Below are 19147 nucleotides of genomic sequence, written 5' to 3' on the forward strand. Positions count from 1 at the left end.
CAGTTGTCTTTTTACTATAACGCTTTATTGATCTTCAGTTTGTGCACTCACTGATATACAAAATCCGGTTCAGTTAACCAAAAAAAGTAAACTCTTAGTAAATTGAATTTATTGAATATCCTTCCCAGATGAGAGTACTGAAGGCATCTTCAGTGAGGTTTTTTTTAATGGCCAAATTGCAGTGTTAGTGTATATAGTTGTCTGCACCCTACAGAAGTGTTTTCTCCTGTTCCAGATTAGATTTGTAAGAACTGCACATTAGACATCGAATGGGAATTCGTCTGAGGTATGGCATATTGATAAACTGATTTTCCGTGATCCTACAATTGGCCACGTTAATTTCCTTTCTTAATTACAAACAACATTTTTCATTTTCAGGTTGTAACAGAAAGATGTGGCAACAACTTAAAAAGGAATCTCTCCTACATTTATAACCTTAAAATAATTCCTCGCTGCCAGCTGCGGAATCTTAAATATTACTAAGTGAACTCAGTGGAGTACGGGAAGTCCCTGATCACACCATCCTTATGTCATGTGCTAAATACAAATAATCATCAATGCATCTATGATCTCTATATAGCGTAGCCTGTTGATTCCATAGTAGGATGATCTATCCACTAATTCCTGTACCATAATGATAGTCTCCATTCTCTTAATATCATATCTGACGGTGATGAACAGTTTTCCTCTTGTGAACAGTGATTCACCAGCACTCATTAAGTGCCACCAAGAGGTATTGAGGAGTTAAACAAAAGTAAAACAACTTCATCCCTCTACCACATTACTGTGGCAATCCCTTGTAAAGCTTAAGTACTTGAGGCACCAGGAAAAAATACATTTTGGGTTGAGGACTACATTCATAATATTTGAATGCCAGAACCTTTGGGCACCACTTGTTCTAGCTTATTTTGTTTAGCAGTTATGTACCACAACACTTCAGACCTTACACAGGTGCTCATAAGGGAGGATACACTATCAAGATGGTATAGGAGTTAGTGAGCACCTTAAATTGTATATGGGTTTGCTACAGAATTGCCACACTATACTTTATAGTGACTATAGTTGCACTTATCACTATTTATTTAAAGTATTAATCTCTCAAACATTATAATATATATATTGTTTTAAAACAAGTGCATTTTTCTGCTTTCTACTGTTTTTTGAAAGCTATTTAAAATTTGAATCTTTAGATAAAACGACTGGAAACCACAGCATCTTTAGTTTGGATCTGGGTTTTTTCTCCATTGAGTGAAGCTTACTTCTGATTGATATTTCTAACTGCAGATTTATTACCTTGTGAATAAACCTCAGTCACTATCCTAGATCCGAATATGTTTGAAGCAGTTCTCCTGCGCGCTGCTAGGTGACATTGTGCGGTTCCAGGTTGACTTTGTTCTGCTCCAGAAGTGACGAGCAGAGTCACATATAATAACCTTCGAAAAAACAACAAAGGAGGGGCAGGAAACTGGGATATTCGGAGACTAACTCCTGGTCCTGTGTGTAAAGATCCCACTAGACAGTCAATCAAAAAAAGATTACACACGGTTCCATATAGAGAAATGGGTTTCTTTCGGATAGAACACTTGGTCCATAGATGAGAACCAGAGCTGTTCGAAGCAAGGGCCCTCACTCACCGTCCGGTGACATGCTTCATCATAGGGCCAGTTCTCACTTTTGAAAAGGCGGTACGACATGAAATTCAACATCTTAACCCTCCTAAAGCATTCCAGAACATCTCTAAATTAGAACGGGTGGCTATTAACTCTTTACCCTCCAACCCTGATATCACGCTTAAACCAGCAGATAAGGGCGGTGCCATTGTGGTTATGGATACCACTTATTACCAACAGGAATGTAGAAGACTACTTAGTGACACTTCATACTACCGCCCTATCTCCTCGGATCCGACTCCACGTCTACAGCGCAAAATTCGTGGCATGATCTCAGAAGCAGAGGCAGAAGGTTGGATCACTCGACAAGAAGCTGAATTCCTTGATACAAAATATCCCAAAACTCCATACTTTTACTGCCTTCCGAAAATCCACAAAGGCCTCCCTCCTCCAGGTCGCCCTATTGTGTCTGGCATTGGCTCTCTGTTAGAGCCCCTTTCTAAATTTTGTGACTTTTTTTTGCAACCCATCGTACAGAAAACATCCACCTTTTTGAAGGACACAAAAGACACTCTCGTTCTACTGAATGACATAAATGAGTCTGGCATTACTGACATTCTGATTTGTCTAGACGTAGAGGCGCTCTATACCAATATCCCACAAGAAGCCACGCTCACTGCTGTAGAGGAAATACTCTTGGCTGAGACATGGACTCACAATACTCCAGTGAGTTTCATTATGCAATGCGCTAGTGTGGCCCTTCAAGAGAATTTCTTCCAATTTGAGAAAAGCCTATTCCACCAGATACAGGGCACCTCCATGGGTAGCACGTTCGCGCCGAGTCTGGCATGCCTCTACATGTTCACATTTGAACAACGCCATATTCTGACCCCTGATCAACCATTTTTTTCCAATATTATACTGTGGCGCCGTTACATAGATTATATTTTGGTAATTTGGAGAGGGGAGATGGACCGTGCGATAGCCTTCACCCAATGGGTCAACACTTTGGACACCCACCTCCGTTTCAGTTCTACCATCCCTGACAAAGAAGTCTCCTTTTTGGATTTACGAATCTCACTGAAGGATGGTGTCCTTAATTCATCTGTTTACCATAAACCGACGGATCGCAACAGTCTTTTACTTTACAATAGCCATCATCCCAAAGCCTTATGAGACAACCTACCTTTTGGTCAATTCCTCAGGATATGACGTAATTGCTCAGACAAAACTGATTACCATATTCAAGCTAACGCCCTATGCTGCAAACTTCGTGAGCGTAACTATCCTCTATCTCAAATTCGACAAGCAAAAAAGAGGGCGGGCAATATCCCTGTGATACATTACTGACTAATAATACCCGTCCCAAACAGACGAGATTGACGTGTGTCACTACTTTCACCCCTCTTAGTAACCAAATAAAAGGTACGATCCGCAGACTTTGGCCCATCCTCACGAGTGCGGGCGCTACTCTAGAACGTCCTCTTTTTGCATTCAAAAGAACGCCCAACATTAAAGACCTTGTAGTCCACACAAGACCGTCAATGAAACAGCCCACTAATAATTTGGACACTGGTCAATGGCTTAAAGTAAAGGGTCATTACCCTTGTGGCTCCTGCAATGTCTGCCCCTTCACTGATAATATTCGAGAGGTAGATTTAGGTCAACAAAAGACCTGGCAACTCAGATCCCATACCAACTGTCGGACTAAGAATTGTATGTTCAATGGCATCTGTCGCTGTAGATACGCATGTTTTGCAATAGCTCGCCATCTGGTGTTGGGCCGGAGTGTTACAAGTTGTTTTTCTTCGAAGAAGTCTTTCGAGTCACGGGACCGAGTGACTCCTCCTTTTGTCTCCATTGCGCATGGGCGTCGACTCCATCTTCGATTGTTTTTTTTCCGCCATCGGGTTCGGACGTGTTCCTGTCGCTCCGAGTTTCGGAACGGAAAGTTAGCTAATTTCGGAAGATTTTCATCGGTATTGTTGCGTTCGGGATCGGCGTACTTAGATTCAACACCGCATCGAAGATCGAAGAGCTCCGGTGCCCTTCGGGGTAGTTTTTCGATCTCCCGTCGGGGCCTGGTCGGCCCGACCGCGTGCTGAAGAACGCCGATGGAACGGACCCCGTTCCGTTTCTGCCCCAAATGCCACAATAAATACCCCTATACAGACCAACACTTGGTCTGTAACCTGTGCCTGTCACCTGAGCACAGTGAAGACACCTGCGAGGCCTGTCGTGCGTTCCGGTCCCGAAAGACACTCCGAGACCGTCGAGCCAGAAGACTTCAGATGGCGTCCGCGCCGACAGCCCACCGAGAGTTCGAGGAACAGGAAGAGGAAGGTACCTTCTCGATCCTAGAATCGGACTCCGAAGGATTCGACGATACACAAACCGTGAGTAAGACGTCGAAAACCACACAGAGGAAGATTTACAAGGCCCAGGGGACGCCACTGCCATCAGGCCATGGCTCCACCCATAAATTCGGTGACCGACCGTCGGCACCGAAAAAGGCCCAAACAGTGCCGAGATCGTCCGACTCCGGTCGAGACACCGGCACGCAGCCTTCTCGGGACCGAGAAAGTGCTGGAGACAAACCTCAACACCGAGATGCCGGTGTGGACACGGCTCGACGCCGAGACAGCGGCACCGAAGAAGATCGACGCCGAGAGGTTTCGGCCCCGAAAAAGAAAAAAGTCACCTCGGAGCCGAAAAAACACGCAGACAGGGTTTCGGTGCCGAAACAAACTGCAAGCGACCCAGCTTCAGGCTCTTATACAGAAGAGCACTCGCTAACCTCCCAAATGCAAAAGCATAGGTTTGAGGAAGAGCTACAATCAACTGATGTGGACCATACGCAAAAGCGTATTTTCATACAGCAGGGGACAGGAAAAATAAGCACCCTTCCCCCCATTAGAAGAAAGAGAAGGTTGGAGTTTCAAACTGAACAGACACCACCACCAAAAGTGGTGAAAAGAGTTACCCCACCACCCTCTCCTCCGCCCGTGATTAACGTCTCACCAGCACGAACTCCATCACACTCCCCAGCTCACACCACCATAAGCCAGGGTGACCAAGATCAAGACGCATGGGACCTATACGACGCCCCAGTGTCAGATAACAGTCCGGAGGCATACCCTACGAAGCCATCTCCACCAGAGGACAGCACCGCGTATTCTCAAGTGGTGGCTAGAGCAGCACAATTTCACAACGTAAGCCTCCACTCAGAACAGGTCGAGGATGATTTTTTATTCAACACACTCTCCTCCACCCACAGCTCATACCAAAGCCTGCCTATGCTCCCTGGTATGCTCCGGCACGCAAAAGAAATCTTTAAGGAGCCGGTCAAAAGTAGGGCAATCACACCAAGGGTGGAAAAAAAGTATAAGGCGCCTCCTACAGACCCGGTTTTCATCACTACACAGCTGCCACCAGACTCTGTCGTTGTAGGAGCAGCTAGGAAAAGGGCCAACTCTCACACATCTGGAGATGCACCACCCCCAGATAAAGAAAGCCGCAAGTTCGATGCAGCTGGTAAAAGAGTCGCAGCACAAGCTGCAAACCAGTGGCGCATCGCGAACTCCCAGGCACTACTTGCGCGCTATGACAGAGCCCACTGGGACGAGATGCAACATCTCATTGAACATCTGCCCAAGGACTTACAAAATAGGGCAAAACAAGTGGTTGAGGAGGGACAGACCATTTCCAACAACCAGATCCGCTCCTCCATGGACGCTGCAGATACAGCTGCACGGACAATTAATACATCTGTAACTATCAGAAGGCATGCATGGCTCCGAACGTCTGGATTTAAACCAGAGATTCAACAAGCAGTTCTCAATATGCCTTTTAACGAAAAAGAACTGTTCAGTCCAGAAGTGGACACAGCGATTGAGAAACTCAAAAAAGATACGGACACTGCCAAAGCCATGGGCGCACTCTACTCCCCGCAGAGCAGAGGGAATTACAGCACATTCCGTAAAACACCCTTTCGAGGGGGGTTTCGGGGTCAGAGCACACAAGCCAGCACCTCACAAGCAACACCGTCCAGTTACCAGGGACAGTATAGAGGAGGTTTTCGGGGACAATATAGAGGAAGGCAATTCCCTAGAAATAGAGGAAGATTTCAGAGCCCCAAAACCCCTACTACTAAACAGTGACTCACATGTCACTCACCCCCTCCACACAACACCAGTGGGGGGAAGAATAAGTCATTATTACAAAGCATGGGAGGAAATCACTACAGACACTTGGGTTCTAGCAATTATCCAACATGGTTATTGCATAGAATTTCTACAATTCCCTCCAAACATACCACCAAAAGCACAAAATTTGACAACACACCATTCCAATCTCCTGGAGATAGAAGTGCAGGCACTATTGCAAAAGAATGCAATCGAATTAGTGCCAAACACACAAATAAACACAGGAGTTTACTCACTGTACTTTCTGATACCAAAGAAGGACAAAACGCTGAGACCAATCCTAGACCTCAGAGTAGTGAACACTTTCATCAAATCAGACCACTTTCACATGGTCACACTACAAGAAGTATTGCCATTGCTAAAACTACACTACTACATGGCAACTTTAGACCTCAAGGATGCTTATTTCCATATACCAATACACCCATCGCACAGGAAATACCTAAGGTTTGTATTCAAGGGAATACATTACCAATTCAAGGTACTGCCTTTCGGATTAACAACCGCACCAAGAGTCTTTACCAAATGTCTAGCGGTAGTCGCTGCACACATAAGAAGGCAGCAAATACATGTGTTCCCATATCTAGACGACTGGCTAATCAAGGCCCATTCGTTAATAGAGTGCTCAAATCACACAAATCATATCATACAAACCCTCTTCAAACTAGGGTTCACCGTCAATTTCACAAAATCCAAAATTCTGCCGCGCAAGGTACAACAATACCTGGGAGCCATAATAGACACATCAAAAGGAGTAGCCACTCCAAGTCCACAAAGAATTCGAAATTTCAACACCATCATACAACGCATGTATCCAACACAAAGGATACAAGCAAAGATGGTACTACAACTCCTAGGCATGATGTCTTCATGCATAGCCATTGTCCCAAACGCAAGACTGCACATGAGGCCCTTACAACAGTGCCTAGCATCACAATGGTCACAAGCACAGGGTCACCTTCTAGATCTGGTGTTAATAGACCGCCAAACTTACCTCTCGCTTCTGTGGTGGAAAAACATAAATTTAAACAAAGGGCGGCCTTTCCAAGACCCAGTGCCACAATACGTAATAACAACAGATGCTTCCATGACAGGGTGGGGAGCACACCTCGATCAACACAGCATACAAGGACAATGGAACGTACATCAAACAAAACTGCATATAAATCACCTAGAACTTCTAGCAGTTTTTCAAGCACTAAAAGCTTTCCAACCAATAATAGTTCACAAATACATTCTCGTCAAAACAGACAACATGACAACAATGTATTATCTAAACAAGCAAGGGGGGACGCACTCCACGCAGTTAAGCCTGCTAGCACAAAAGATTTGGCGTTGGGCAATTCACAACCAAATTCGCCTAATAGCACAATTTATACCAGGGATCCAAAATCAACTCGCAGACAATCTCTCTCGAGATCACCAACAGGTCCACGAATGGGAAATTCACCCCCAAATTCTGAACACTTATTTCAAACTCTGTGGAACACCTCAGATAGACTTGTTTGCGACAAAGGAGAACGCAAAATGCCAAAACTTCGCATCCAGATACCCACACAAACAGTCCCAAGGCAATGCCCTATGGATGAACTGGTCAGGGATATTTGCTTACGCTTTTCCTCCTCTCCCTCTCCTTCCTTACCTGGTAAACAAACTCAGTCAAAACAAACTCAAACTCATATTAATAGCACCAACTTGGGCAAGGCAACCCTGGTACACAACGCTGCTAGACCTATCAGTAGTACCCTGCATCAAATTGCCCAACAGGCCAGATCTGTTGACACAGCACAACCAAAAGATCAGACACCCAGATCCAGCATTGCTGAATCTAGCAATCTGGCTCCTGAAATCCTAGAATTCTGGCACTTACAACTTACCCAAGAATGTATGGAAGTCATAAAACAAGCCAGAAGGCCATCCACCAGGCACTGCTATGCAAGTAAATGGAAGAGGTTTGTTTGCTACTGCCATATTAATCAAATACAACCATTACACACAACTCCAGAACATGTAGTGGGTTACTTGCTTCACTTACAAAAATCTAACCTGGCTTTCTCTTCCATTAAAATACACCTTGCAGCAATATCTGCATACCTGCAGACTACCTATTCAACTTCCCTATATAAGATACCAGTCATTAAAGCATTCATGGAGGGCCTTAGGAGAATTATACCACCAAGAACACCACCTGTTCCTTCATGGAACCTAAATGTTGTCCTAACTAGACTTATGGGTCCACCTTTTGAACCCATGCACTCCTGCGAAATACAGTTCCTAACCTGGAAGGTGGCATTTCTCATCGCCATTACTTCCCTAAGAAGAGTAAGCGAGATTCAGGCGTTTACAATACAAGAACCTTTTATACAACTACACAAGAATAAGGTCGTCCTAAGGACCAATCCTAAATTTTTGCCAAAGGTTATTTCACCGTTCCATCTAAATCAAACAGTGGAACTTCCAGTGTTCTTTCCACAGCCAGATACCGTCGCTGAAAGGGCACTACATACATTAGATGTCAAAAGAGCATTGATGTATTACATTGACAGAACAAAAAACATCAGAAAGACTAAACAACTATTTATTGCATTTCAAAAACCTCATGCAGGAAACCCAATATCAAAACAAGGTATAGCCAGATGGATAGTTAAATGCATCCAAATCTGCTACCTTAAAGCTAAACGACAGCTGCCCATTACACCAAGGGCACATTCAACCAGAAAGAAAGGTGCTACCATGGCCTTTCTAGGAAACATCCCAATGCAAGAAATATGTAAGGCAGCCACATGGTCTACGCCTCACACATTCACCAAGCACTACTGTGTAGACGTGTTATCCGCACAACAAGCCACAGTAGGTCAAGCCGTATTAAGAACATTATTTCAGACTACTTCCACTCCTACAGGCTGATCCACCGCTTTTGGGGAGATAACTGCTTACTAGTCTATGCAAAACATGCGTATCTACAGCGACAGATGCCATCGAACTGAAAATGTCACTTACCCAGTGTACATCTGTTCGTGGCATCAGTCGCAGTAGATTCGCATGTGCCCACCCGCCTCCCCGGGAGCCTGTAGCAGTTTGGAAGTTACCTTCAACTATTTATATATGTATCATCTCAACCTTAAATAGGTGCATACTTAGTCACTCCATTGCATGGGTACTATTACTACAATTCAACTCCTACCTCACCCTCTGCGGGGAAAAACAATCGAAGATGGAGTCGACGCCCATGCGCAATGGAGACAAAAGGAGGAGTCACTCGGTCCCGTGACTCGAAAGACTTCTTCGAAGAAAAACAACTTGTAACACTCCGGCCCAACACCAGATAGCGAGCTATTGCAAAACATGCGAATCTACTGCGACTGATGCCACGAACAGATGTACACTGGGTAAGTGACATTTTCATTACATGATTACCTGCCCGTGCAACTTGAGATATATTGGCATGACAACCAGGATGGTAAAAATTCGTATTAATGAACATCGCAGCACCATTAGGTGTAAAAGATCCTCTACAAAACTGACTAATCACTTTGTCGAGAAGCAGCACGGACCTAATGATATGAAATGGTTGGTCCTAGAATCCATGAGAGATAACACTGACAATACCAAAAAGCTCTTCGAAAAGGAACAACGGTGGGTCTTTAGACTCCAGACTCATGTACTTGGTCTAAATGATGATATTCAATGGACTAGCTTTATGCACTAACACTGATATCCAGCCCTCTTTTGAGAGTCTATTATGGCCTACTTTGGGTATTATTATTATTCTTCATTCTTTATATTTTTTATATTTTTTGTATCTCTGTTCTCATACTGATTCATAATTTTACTTATCATAACAGTGTTTGATAAGCATCTATTGATTTGGGACTGTGTTGATACTCGACACTACTTGACTGTCCAAGATGGCTGAGACTTTTTGTATATTTTTCTCTAGATACTATCTCCAATATGGCCGACACCTTTTCCTTGGTGACGAGTCCTTCCTCGATTTTTCCATTTCCTTAAAACCCCCTTGGGATCATTGTGTATCTCAATACCGGGTGAGCGTCTTGGCACAGGTTCATCGGCAATGACCGTCTGGACTCCAAGTAAGTGGTTCTTTTGAAATGGGCCTCTACTTATCGGCACCTCGGTCACGCCGCCTTCTCCCTCCGTACTAGTTCGGAGACACTGCGTTAGCGCCGGCACGACGGCTTTTTTGTCAATTCTCGCGTCTCTGCAGTGTGCACGCTATGTTTCCATAGCGTAGCCCTGCTGTTTGAAGTTACGCGATCGTATCCGACCTCGCGCTCTTCCATTTCTGCATTTTAACAATGGGGTGCATTTTTGTTATTACACTTGCCTCCCGTATATCTTGATGCTCTCTTTTTTGACATCACCATGCGGCTGTGATTATCTGCCGTACTGCTAATAGCATGTTTCCACGCTTTACAGACGATAATTCATTTTCTGCATGTTGCTCCTGCCTCCTGCTTATGTTTAACGAATTAATATTAACCTTGTGTCAGGTACAGGAATTTTTTAATGTGCCTTCGACTCCATTACCACTATGTTAATACTTTTCTATCCTGTTGAGTGGACTTTCTATTTTGCATAATGACAATTCTTTTTGTGTTCCTTCCGTTTGTGTATATATTTAGATCAGAGTTGATTTTTTAGCCTGGACTCCCCTGATGTGGCCCTACCATTAATTTTTGGAGGGTAAGCAATGTGGTTTGCCTAATTGGCCTCGCACTCGTTGTTACTTGGGTAATATATTTTTTTACCACTTGGCACTTGAGTGATTTTGCACTTTATTCTGGGTTTGCACAATGTAGTCCAGTGTAATATTCTCTTTTTTGTATTTGAACTACGTTTTAGTAATGATGGTTTCTTTCTCAGCTCTTTATAATGTTTTTTCTAGGTTTTGATCTATATTTGTGGAAATTCCCACCATCCATAGGATTAGGTACGTTACTAGGTCCTGATGAATCGCAAAAGTTAATTTTCCAGACATTAGCGAGAAACATGTTGACCCATTACATAGAGTAACACAGGGGACCCTGTGTGCTCCATCTCTTTTATGTCATTGCTCTCAAAGAGACAGTATTTTTATGGGGTTTGTGGTCATCATCCCACTAATTCCCCGTTTTCTGGTTTTTAATCTTGTCAGAGGTATGAACACAAGTATTAAAATTATTAGCAGTTACCTCTAGGCATTTTTAATCTCTTTTCTTGCCAATCCTTCATTTATCTGTTTTTTGACCGGCTATATTTGTTTCACAAAAGATCTCCGGCAAAGAGCCCCCTTGTGGGGCCCGTCAGGCATTGCAGCGCCGGCCTGACGAGGAGCTGGCCCTATGATGAAGCATGTCACCGGACGGTGAGTGAGGGCCCTTGCTTCGAACAGCTCTGGTTCTCATCTATGGACCAAGTGTTCTATCCGAAAGAAACCCATTTCTCTATATGGAACCGTGTGTAATCTTTTTTTGATTGACGAGCATATAATAACCACCTATGCACGCTGATGTTAGTACCTTTCTTTGAGTACATTCAGATAAGGACCTAAAACATTTCCCTGGTTTTGACCAGATTTTTTAATGAAAATTTATCCCGTGCGCAAGGGAAATGTCATTCCATAACACTTCAGGGTTTAAACAATGTAGAGACTGTTGCAAGCATATGTCTATGACTTGCTCTCACAAAGTCTGCTTGTGATGCCTTGGGTCAGACTATGCCTCTGAGGCCTGCAGTGAGTGCACCCAGCTGTACCTCAAGGCCATATGGGTTTGGAAAGGCAAACTGTACATCGCCAAACACAAGACCCCATGCCGTTACAAACAAAAAATAATAATAATAATATAAAAAATACAAGCTGGAAAAGGCCCTTCTAGCCGTTCTTGAACTGCAGAGAGAGACTACGGGGCTTTTTTGTTCACCGTGGTTCTACGGAAAGGAGCATTTGGGCAATGGAGCACACACTTCACAAGTTACAAGAGATGCGCTGTCCCCCTTTATGATCCCAGGAATTGGCCTGTGAGATTCCGAGGGGCTCCGATTGATATTCCATCACCCACCATGACAAACATACATAGGGATTCACCGCCTAGAACATTTCTGTCATGAAAAATGAATGGGTTAGGTGACAAAATCAGGTGGACAATAGTCCTCCACTATCTCAAACGGCAGTCACCTGACTTAGCGCTACTACAAAAAAACAAACATGAAAGGGCACTCATGCAAATGATTGACAGATGGGGCTATAAATTGTTCATGCATGCAGGATACACAACGGGATCCAGGGGTCAAAGGAATTTTAATTAATAAAGCGCTACCATAAGAGAGCCAGCAGACCTGGCCAGATGGCCATGGATGCTTTGTGGCCTTCACTGGGAAATGGGAGGGACAGACGGTCAGCATCTGCTCTGTGTATGGTCCACCATGCGTACACAACATCACGCTTACCGGAGGGGGGATTGATCTTTGGAGGGGACCTTAACTTGGCATAATGTGATACCCGGAACTGCCTGCCACCTTTTCTGACAACAGTGCCTACACACCCTTTATCAGACTTCATATGTGCTATAGGGGTAACAGATATATGGTGGGTGCAACACCCCACCAAACAGCAATTTACTGTCCTTTCATGGGTGCATAGTAGCATGTCCCACATAGACTACATCTTCACGTTACCACTACACGCCCATCTCTTTACAGAAGTACACCACTTAGCATGGGGCATAACATACCTTTCCTTTGTAGTGGCAACGATGGCCGCAGGATATCAAACTGCCATCTCTGTCAGAAGAGGACTGACAGCTCCTCGATGAAGAGATTACGGATGCTGATATAGCAGCTGCAAAAGGAGACCTATCCTTGGGTAAGACAACTAGCCCAAACGGATTCCAGACTGAATTATATAAACTGCTGTGTCCAAAACTTCCCCCACAACTCTTCCGGAAATTAGACGCCTGGGGATCCTACCTGAAGACCAGAGACTGGCAACGATTGTGGCTATACCCTAGGCTGGATGACGCTGAATAGACTAATACAAATATTCCGAATTTACAAAAGCCACTCAGGATACACTGTCAAGGGGGATAAATCCCAGATTTATGTCTTGCATGTGCAACCGCCTCACTTGCATAGAGACTGCCCAGCGGAGCTAGTGGCCTAGGCTTTCCATATCTAGGGATATACATCACAGGGAACCCAACACTCTTTTATAATAAAAATCTACTACCACCCCTAAAGAAGTTGAAACATGACGTGCATCACTGGAGTGCACTTCCACCGACACAGCTGGGCTGAATCTGCCCTATTTAAAATGATGGCCCTACCTAGGTTTCTGTACGTACTGCAAAACACACCCTAGTCTGTGCTGGATACCTGCTTCAAGGCTATTGGTAGTGAGGTGGCAAAACTGTTGTGGGATGGTGGTTCAGTCAGAATAGCACAAGAATACTTAGACGCGGGGATGGTATGATGGGGGAATTGCGTTACCTGATGTTCAAAAATATTACTGTGCGGCTCAATTAACCAATATCAGTGGTTGGGTCTTTTGTTCTCCAAACAACCCGGCCTATTAACATGGACAGGCTGCACTTACAGCCAGGAGTTTTCCTCGGAGCTCTGAATGCCCCCACCACACAAGGTCAGCATCAAGGCCCAACAGACATCGCAATACATCTATGCCACAAGACCAACAGATTCCTAGGGTGGACAGACAAGCTAATGCAATTCACGCTCCTTTGGGATACAACAGTGCCAGGACTACTGAGGGATCAACCTGGGTTTACAAAATGGGACTTCATAGGATTGGAGACCTATGGAACCAGGGAGAGGTTCTGCCTTTCCCAGAGCTACGAAAGCAATAGCAACTGGCCCCCACTAATTAGTACAGATATCTACTAATCAGACACGCCCTCAACATGGCGATACCCAAAAACACACACTACCTGGAATCAGCGCCCTATTAATACCATCTACTGGGCAAAAATATGCAGCGCAGAGCCACCTCTTTAACCTATGGGAAAATAATACACAACTCACCAGACACATTGGCACAGCTGCATGACCAATGGACATACAATCTAGGGGACATAGTAGACGATCAATGGATAAAAGCCATGGCCTCACCTAGAGAAATTGCTATTAGATCAGCTTTCCGCCTTCTACAAAGGGTAGATTGACAATGGCCAACTGAAGGAGAGATTGTAACCAAGTGGGCACTTTTTACCATGTTATTTGGGATTGTCCAAAAATACAAGTCTTTTGGGGTGAGGTGGTGGAATGTCTAAATAAAGTGTTGAGGGCCTCCCTCACCCTGGAGGCAAAGTGGTGTCTCCTGAACACATGAGGTGGTGAGGAAGGGAACAGAGTTCTCTTAAAAGCCACAGGTGTGGGCAACACATGGCCTTGTGGTTCCAAAGCGCAATATTGTCAGACTATGGGTGGGGGTGGAACATGCCACTACTAATCGAGTGGGGGGTAAGGATATGGTTGATGCATGTTGGCGGAAAAAACGGTTTATAGAAGCTGAGCATATCCTAGGAAATGGGGGAAAATCTTGGGGCCCTGGAACTCCTACAGAGGCAATGAGTGTGAAGCCTCAGGGACAACTTTCCAACACCTCAGTTCGAAAGGACCAACACAGAACTGTGATTGATGTAGCAGATCAAGGGAAGGAACAAGGGGAGGTGGGTCACCTAACACAAGATACTTGAATGATGTGAATATTGCGATTTGTGCTCTGTTCTCTTTTCTGTAAGTTAAAAAGATTCTTAAAAATAATGATAGAGGTTTGGCAAGCAATTTTTCTGCTTCACAAGCCTTGCTCTGAGATCCTTAAATGCCAGCTGTCACCTTGGCCTTTACTCCCATGATCTTTGAGATACGATGGCGTTTGTTTTACCAGATCTTCCTGACAAACTTCAGGCTTCTCATATTCAGGACAGCCATAATGCAGAAAAATTCATGGTAAGAACAGGACAGGACGCAACTGATTGTTTGAGACGTGCCATGATGCCAGTATGGCCCTCTGGTGCCTCCTAGATGAGAACTGCAGGCTTCTACAGCGATATCCAGGTATTCTAAATGGATATGCTCTTTAATGGCTCTTGCCTTTTGGATAACAAAGTGGACTTTGCCTTGGAAGGTTCCAGGCAGAGCAGAGCCACATTTTCTTTTGGCCTTTCTGCTCCCACAAGGTAATTCCACCAACAATTTTGTCCTCTCTGTGAATATGTAAAGGTTTCCCAAACTGTCAGTGCCCAACTTTGCATCCAGGCCAGCAGGCTCTTGAGCCCTTTTGTTGCAAAGGTCACAGCTTTGAGACGAGGACAGCAGACACAACGTGTGGCTCAGTCCCCTACCCCTTTAGTGGCTGCAAGTGCAAAGCGTTTTCAGTGTGTCCTTGCTGGCACCCAGCCACCCTGTCAGAACCTGGATCGCATATTTCCTTTAAAAAAAAAGAAAAAAAAAGGTGGCAAGCCATCATGACCGACATGTAGGTACTCCATATTGTCCATCAGGGCTAAGTCCTTACAGCCTTTTCTACCCCACCCTACCTTCCACTGCCTTCAGGGCAGCTAACAGAGGTCCATCTCTGTCTGCCTTACAGTAGGAAGGACAGGTCCTAGAGGCCAAAGGGGCCAAAGAGAGGGTTCTGGCCTCATAAGTAGGAATTGGTTGATCGCCCTTCTACTTCTTTGTGCGAATGAGCGGCAGAGGGCTTTGTCCTGTCCTAGATCTTTGCCTTCTCACTGCCTTCCTGTGGAATGACAAATTCAAGATGCTCACGCTGTTCCAGGCCTTGGTTGCCCTAGACCTAGGATACTGGATTGTGGCGTCGGGATTGTAGGAGAATTGTTTTCATATTCCCGTCCTGAAGGCCCAAAGGCCTGAGGTTCACAATAAGCTGCAGTGCTGTTAGTCGGTGGTGTCCCCCTTTGGGCTCACCACAGCCCCTCAGGTGTTCACGGAGGTGATGACGGTGTTTGCAGGACAACTTTGTTGGTTTGGGATGCCAGTCTTCCCCCAGCTCGACTATGGCTGCTGGAGGTGGACCTGCCCAAGAAGTCATCAACCATCTGCCAATGCTGGAGAGTCTTCTCACATTGTTGGAGTCCACTATTAACTTGTCAAAGTCACACCTGACTCCTTCCCAGACACATGCTTTCATCTAAGGTATTCTGGATATGCTATAGTTGTGTGCCTTTTCCCTGGAACACAATTCAGGTAATTCATGCTATCACCCTATGTTTCAACCTTTTTCCTGGATCTCAGTGTGGATTACTTTGAGACTGCTGGGATTGTTGGCCTCCATCATCCTGTTGATGATGCCTGCTTAATGGCACATTTTTCCTGGTATACTTACACCAAACACATGCACCTGTCCTGCATGCTCTGCACAGAACTACATCCTTCAGGTACTGTACCAGCTTCATGCACATGTACCTCTAGCACATGCATTCACCATGCACGCACTACTTAGTACAGCATTGTCCGTGTATGGCACCTTTCCCAGTCACACATACATCCAGCTCAGAAACACTTTGTTTGCACTATGCAGCACTTCACACCATTTTGATGTAGTAAGTGTGTCTTTCCACTGACAGTTTAAAAAGGACCTGTTCAATCCTACTGATCACTACACTGTATGTTGCCACCACTGGGCTCATGCTGCTTAACTCCTGGTGAAAGCAAAAAGAACAGATGATTGACGGAATGTTGAACAATGCAAACATTCAACCCCAGTTCCAGATGTGTTTTTATCCGTTTTGTTTTTGCTCACCACACCACACCAGTGTGGACCCAGCCATATGCAAATCATTCTTGACCCTGCTCCCATGGTAACAACCTGGCAGTTCGGGCTGGACTGTTCCCATGGGTAGCAAGGTCAAGACTGATTTGCATATGGCTGGGTCCAAACTGGGGTGGCATAGCGAACAAAAAAACAATAGATTAAACCCATATCTGTGACTGGGGGTGAATGTTTGAATTGTTCAGCATTCTCTAGAGCATCTGTTCTTTCTGCTTTTATCCCTGTAAGTAGGAGAGTTATGCCCAGATGTGGGACTCGTGCTCACTGTGCCACTGGATTCAAGCTAGCCTGACTGATGAGAATATAACACCCCGAAACCCGTCCCAGGATGCTTGTTTCCCGTCCAGGAAGGACCTGGCCTGGAAGTTCGGGCTGGACTGTTCCCATGAGGATGTTGTGGGTACACTAGCACATCCAAGAGCTCGATTACAGTAAGATGATGTTGCTTGCAACATTCAGACTTATTTGGGTTTATTCATTACATCCTTGAATATTAAGTTTGCAATAACCAATGCTTGTTAAATGTCTCATTTATTATAACCAGTGCTTTTTGATTATGCACACTGTATTCCAACTGTAACTGCCAAAACATGTGCTGTTCACAATGTGATCTGTATTGAATATGTGCCACAGTCAGGAGGATACTTGCTCATTTCCTTAACAAGCGATCAACTGCCAAAAGGCGCATGTGCACATTTGATTATTTAAGTGGGCTTGTGAGTCTGACGCCTTGCTTGGCTTGTTTCCAGTCAAGTCAAGTTCTTTGTCCTCCAGCCTGCCTCCAGTCGAATTCCAGTGCAAGTCAAGTTCATTGTTCTCCGGTCTGCTTCCAGTTGACTTCCAGTGTTCCTCATTCTCCGGCCAACTTCCAGTTGGGTTCCAGCTTTTCTCATCCTCCAGACAGCCTTCAGTCAAGTTCTGCCGATCCACGCCCTCCAGTTGGCTTCCCGCCTCTTCCATCTTCTGTCAACAATCCTCTATTTCCTATAATAGAGAAGATAAGGTGAAAAAACACAGCTTGTGTTCTTCTGAAATTTTCAGGCAAGTAACTTCATTTCAAGGTGAAGAAAGATGTCTTTTAAATAATTTATGACAATAAGAACTAGCGTGATTTACGGTTTGGATGGGAATTCAAGATACTGCTAAACAGACATTAAGAAAAGACGCATTTCCTGTAACAAGCACTCCCCTGAGAATTAGGAGACTGGAAATAGACCAAGTTTAACAAAACTATTATTGTCAAGAGATTATGCCAGAACACAAAGAAGCCTTTTAGTCAAGTTGATTGTTCTTGAGTTTGGACTTACATTAGAGACTCTGAAAGTATTGTAAAAAAAAAAAAAAAAGGGAAGAGACATGTTCAGCCTTATAGAAACATATGCACAATGTGTCAACATTAACTGACTGACATTATGCAATGTACAATAGTTCATGCAAGCTCAATGTATTAATAAAGTAATTATTTTGCAACCCAGAATTCTATAAAACTAGATCCCAGTATTTTGAGAAATCAGAAGTCCTGACACCCAATATGACACACAGTCCAGTGTCCAGCAGTCCGATTCTGCAGTCCACGAAGCAGAAGCAGGTATTTTCTATTTTGCTCTTCCCAAAACACCTTTCCTCTTGAGGACTTTTGAGAGGGCACTGTACTCATTATCACAGTCACGTTAGTCCTCACCGGGATTGGGGAATTGCCATCGCTCCATTCGAAAACACCTGGAATTCAGGTGATTGGCTCGGACAGAGCAGGGTCAATTCTGATTTGCATATGTCTGTGTCCAAATTGTGGTGGTGAGGTGAGCATGAAAATGATGGAATAACCAAGATCTGCCACAGGAGGGGGGTGAATGAATGTTTGAATTGTTCAGATTTCGATCCATCATCTGTTCTTTTTGCTTTTAACTCCTGGTGAAGACAGAAGCCTTCCACTGCCTATGACAACAAAAATCAGTATTAATGATTCAGACATCAGTACAGTTGAGCACTCAGGGCAAGGGTGCACACCCTTTACCAAGCAGAGGTTTTTGCATTTCAGATCGGAATACTCTAAACCAACTCCTAAGCTTGAGATGCTCGGTGGTCTGGTCAGAAAGCCCATCAGAATTCCCATTGCTCAATTCAACTCTGTGCTCCACCACAAAGTCACCCCTTGCAAAGTAATGGACCATCTCAACAACTTAGGGTTGTGTCCCTTATAACCAGTGTAGGAAACCAGGCTTTTTTGCAGGATGTCTTCCATTCCCCGCACCCCCAACATTTTGCCTCCCTTTGAACTGCTGGATGCTGGGTTTTCTTACTCTGACAGAGCACTGAAACCTGCTAACCAGGCTCCAGTGCCAGTGCACTAAAGAGCGCCTCTAAGGGCTGCAGCATGTATTGTGCCACCCTAAGGGACCTCCCAACAAATTGCTTGCAGCCTGCCATTGCAGCCTGCTTGTCATGTTGTAAGCCATGAGAGAACATGATATGGCACACTCAATGTGTAAATGCAAGCTAGTGCACCTCACCATCCCTCTAGT

Source organism: Pleurodeles waltl, chromosome 7, assembly GCF_031143425.1.
Source record: "Pleurodeles waltl isolate 20211129_DDA chromosome 7, aPleWal1.hap1.20221129, whole genome shotgun sequence".
Classification (NCBI taxonomy): domain Eukaryota; kingdom Metazoa; phylum Chordata; class Amphibia; order Caudata; family Salamandridae; genus Pleurodeles; species Pleurodeles waltl.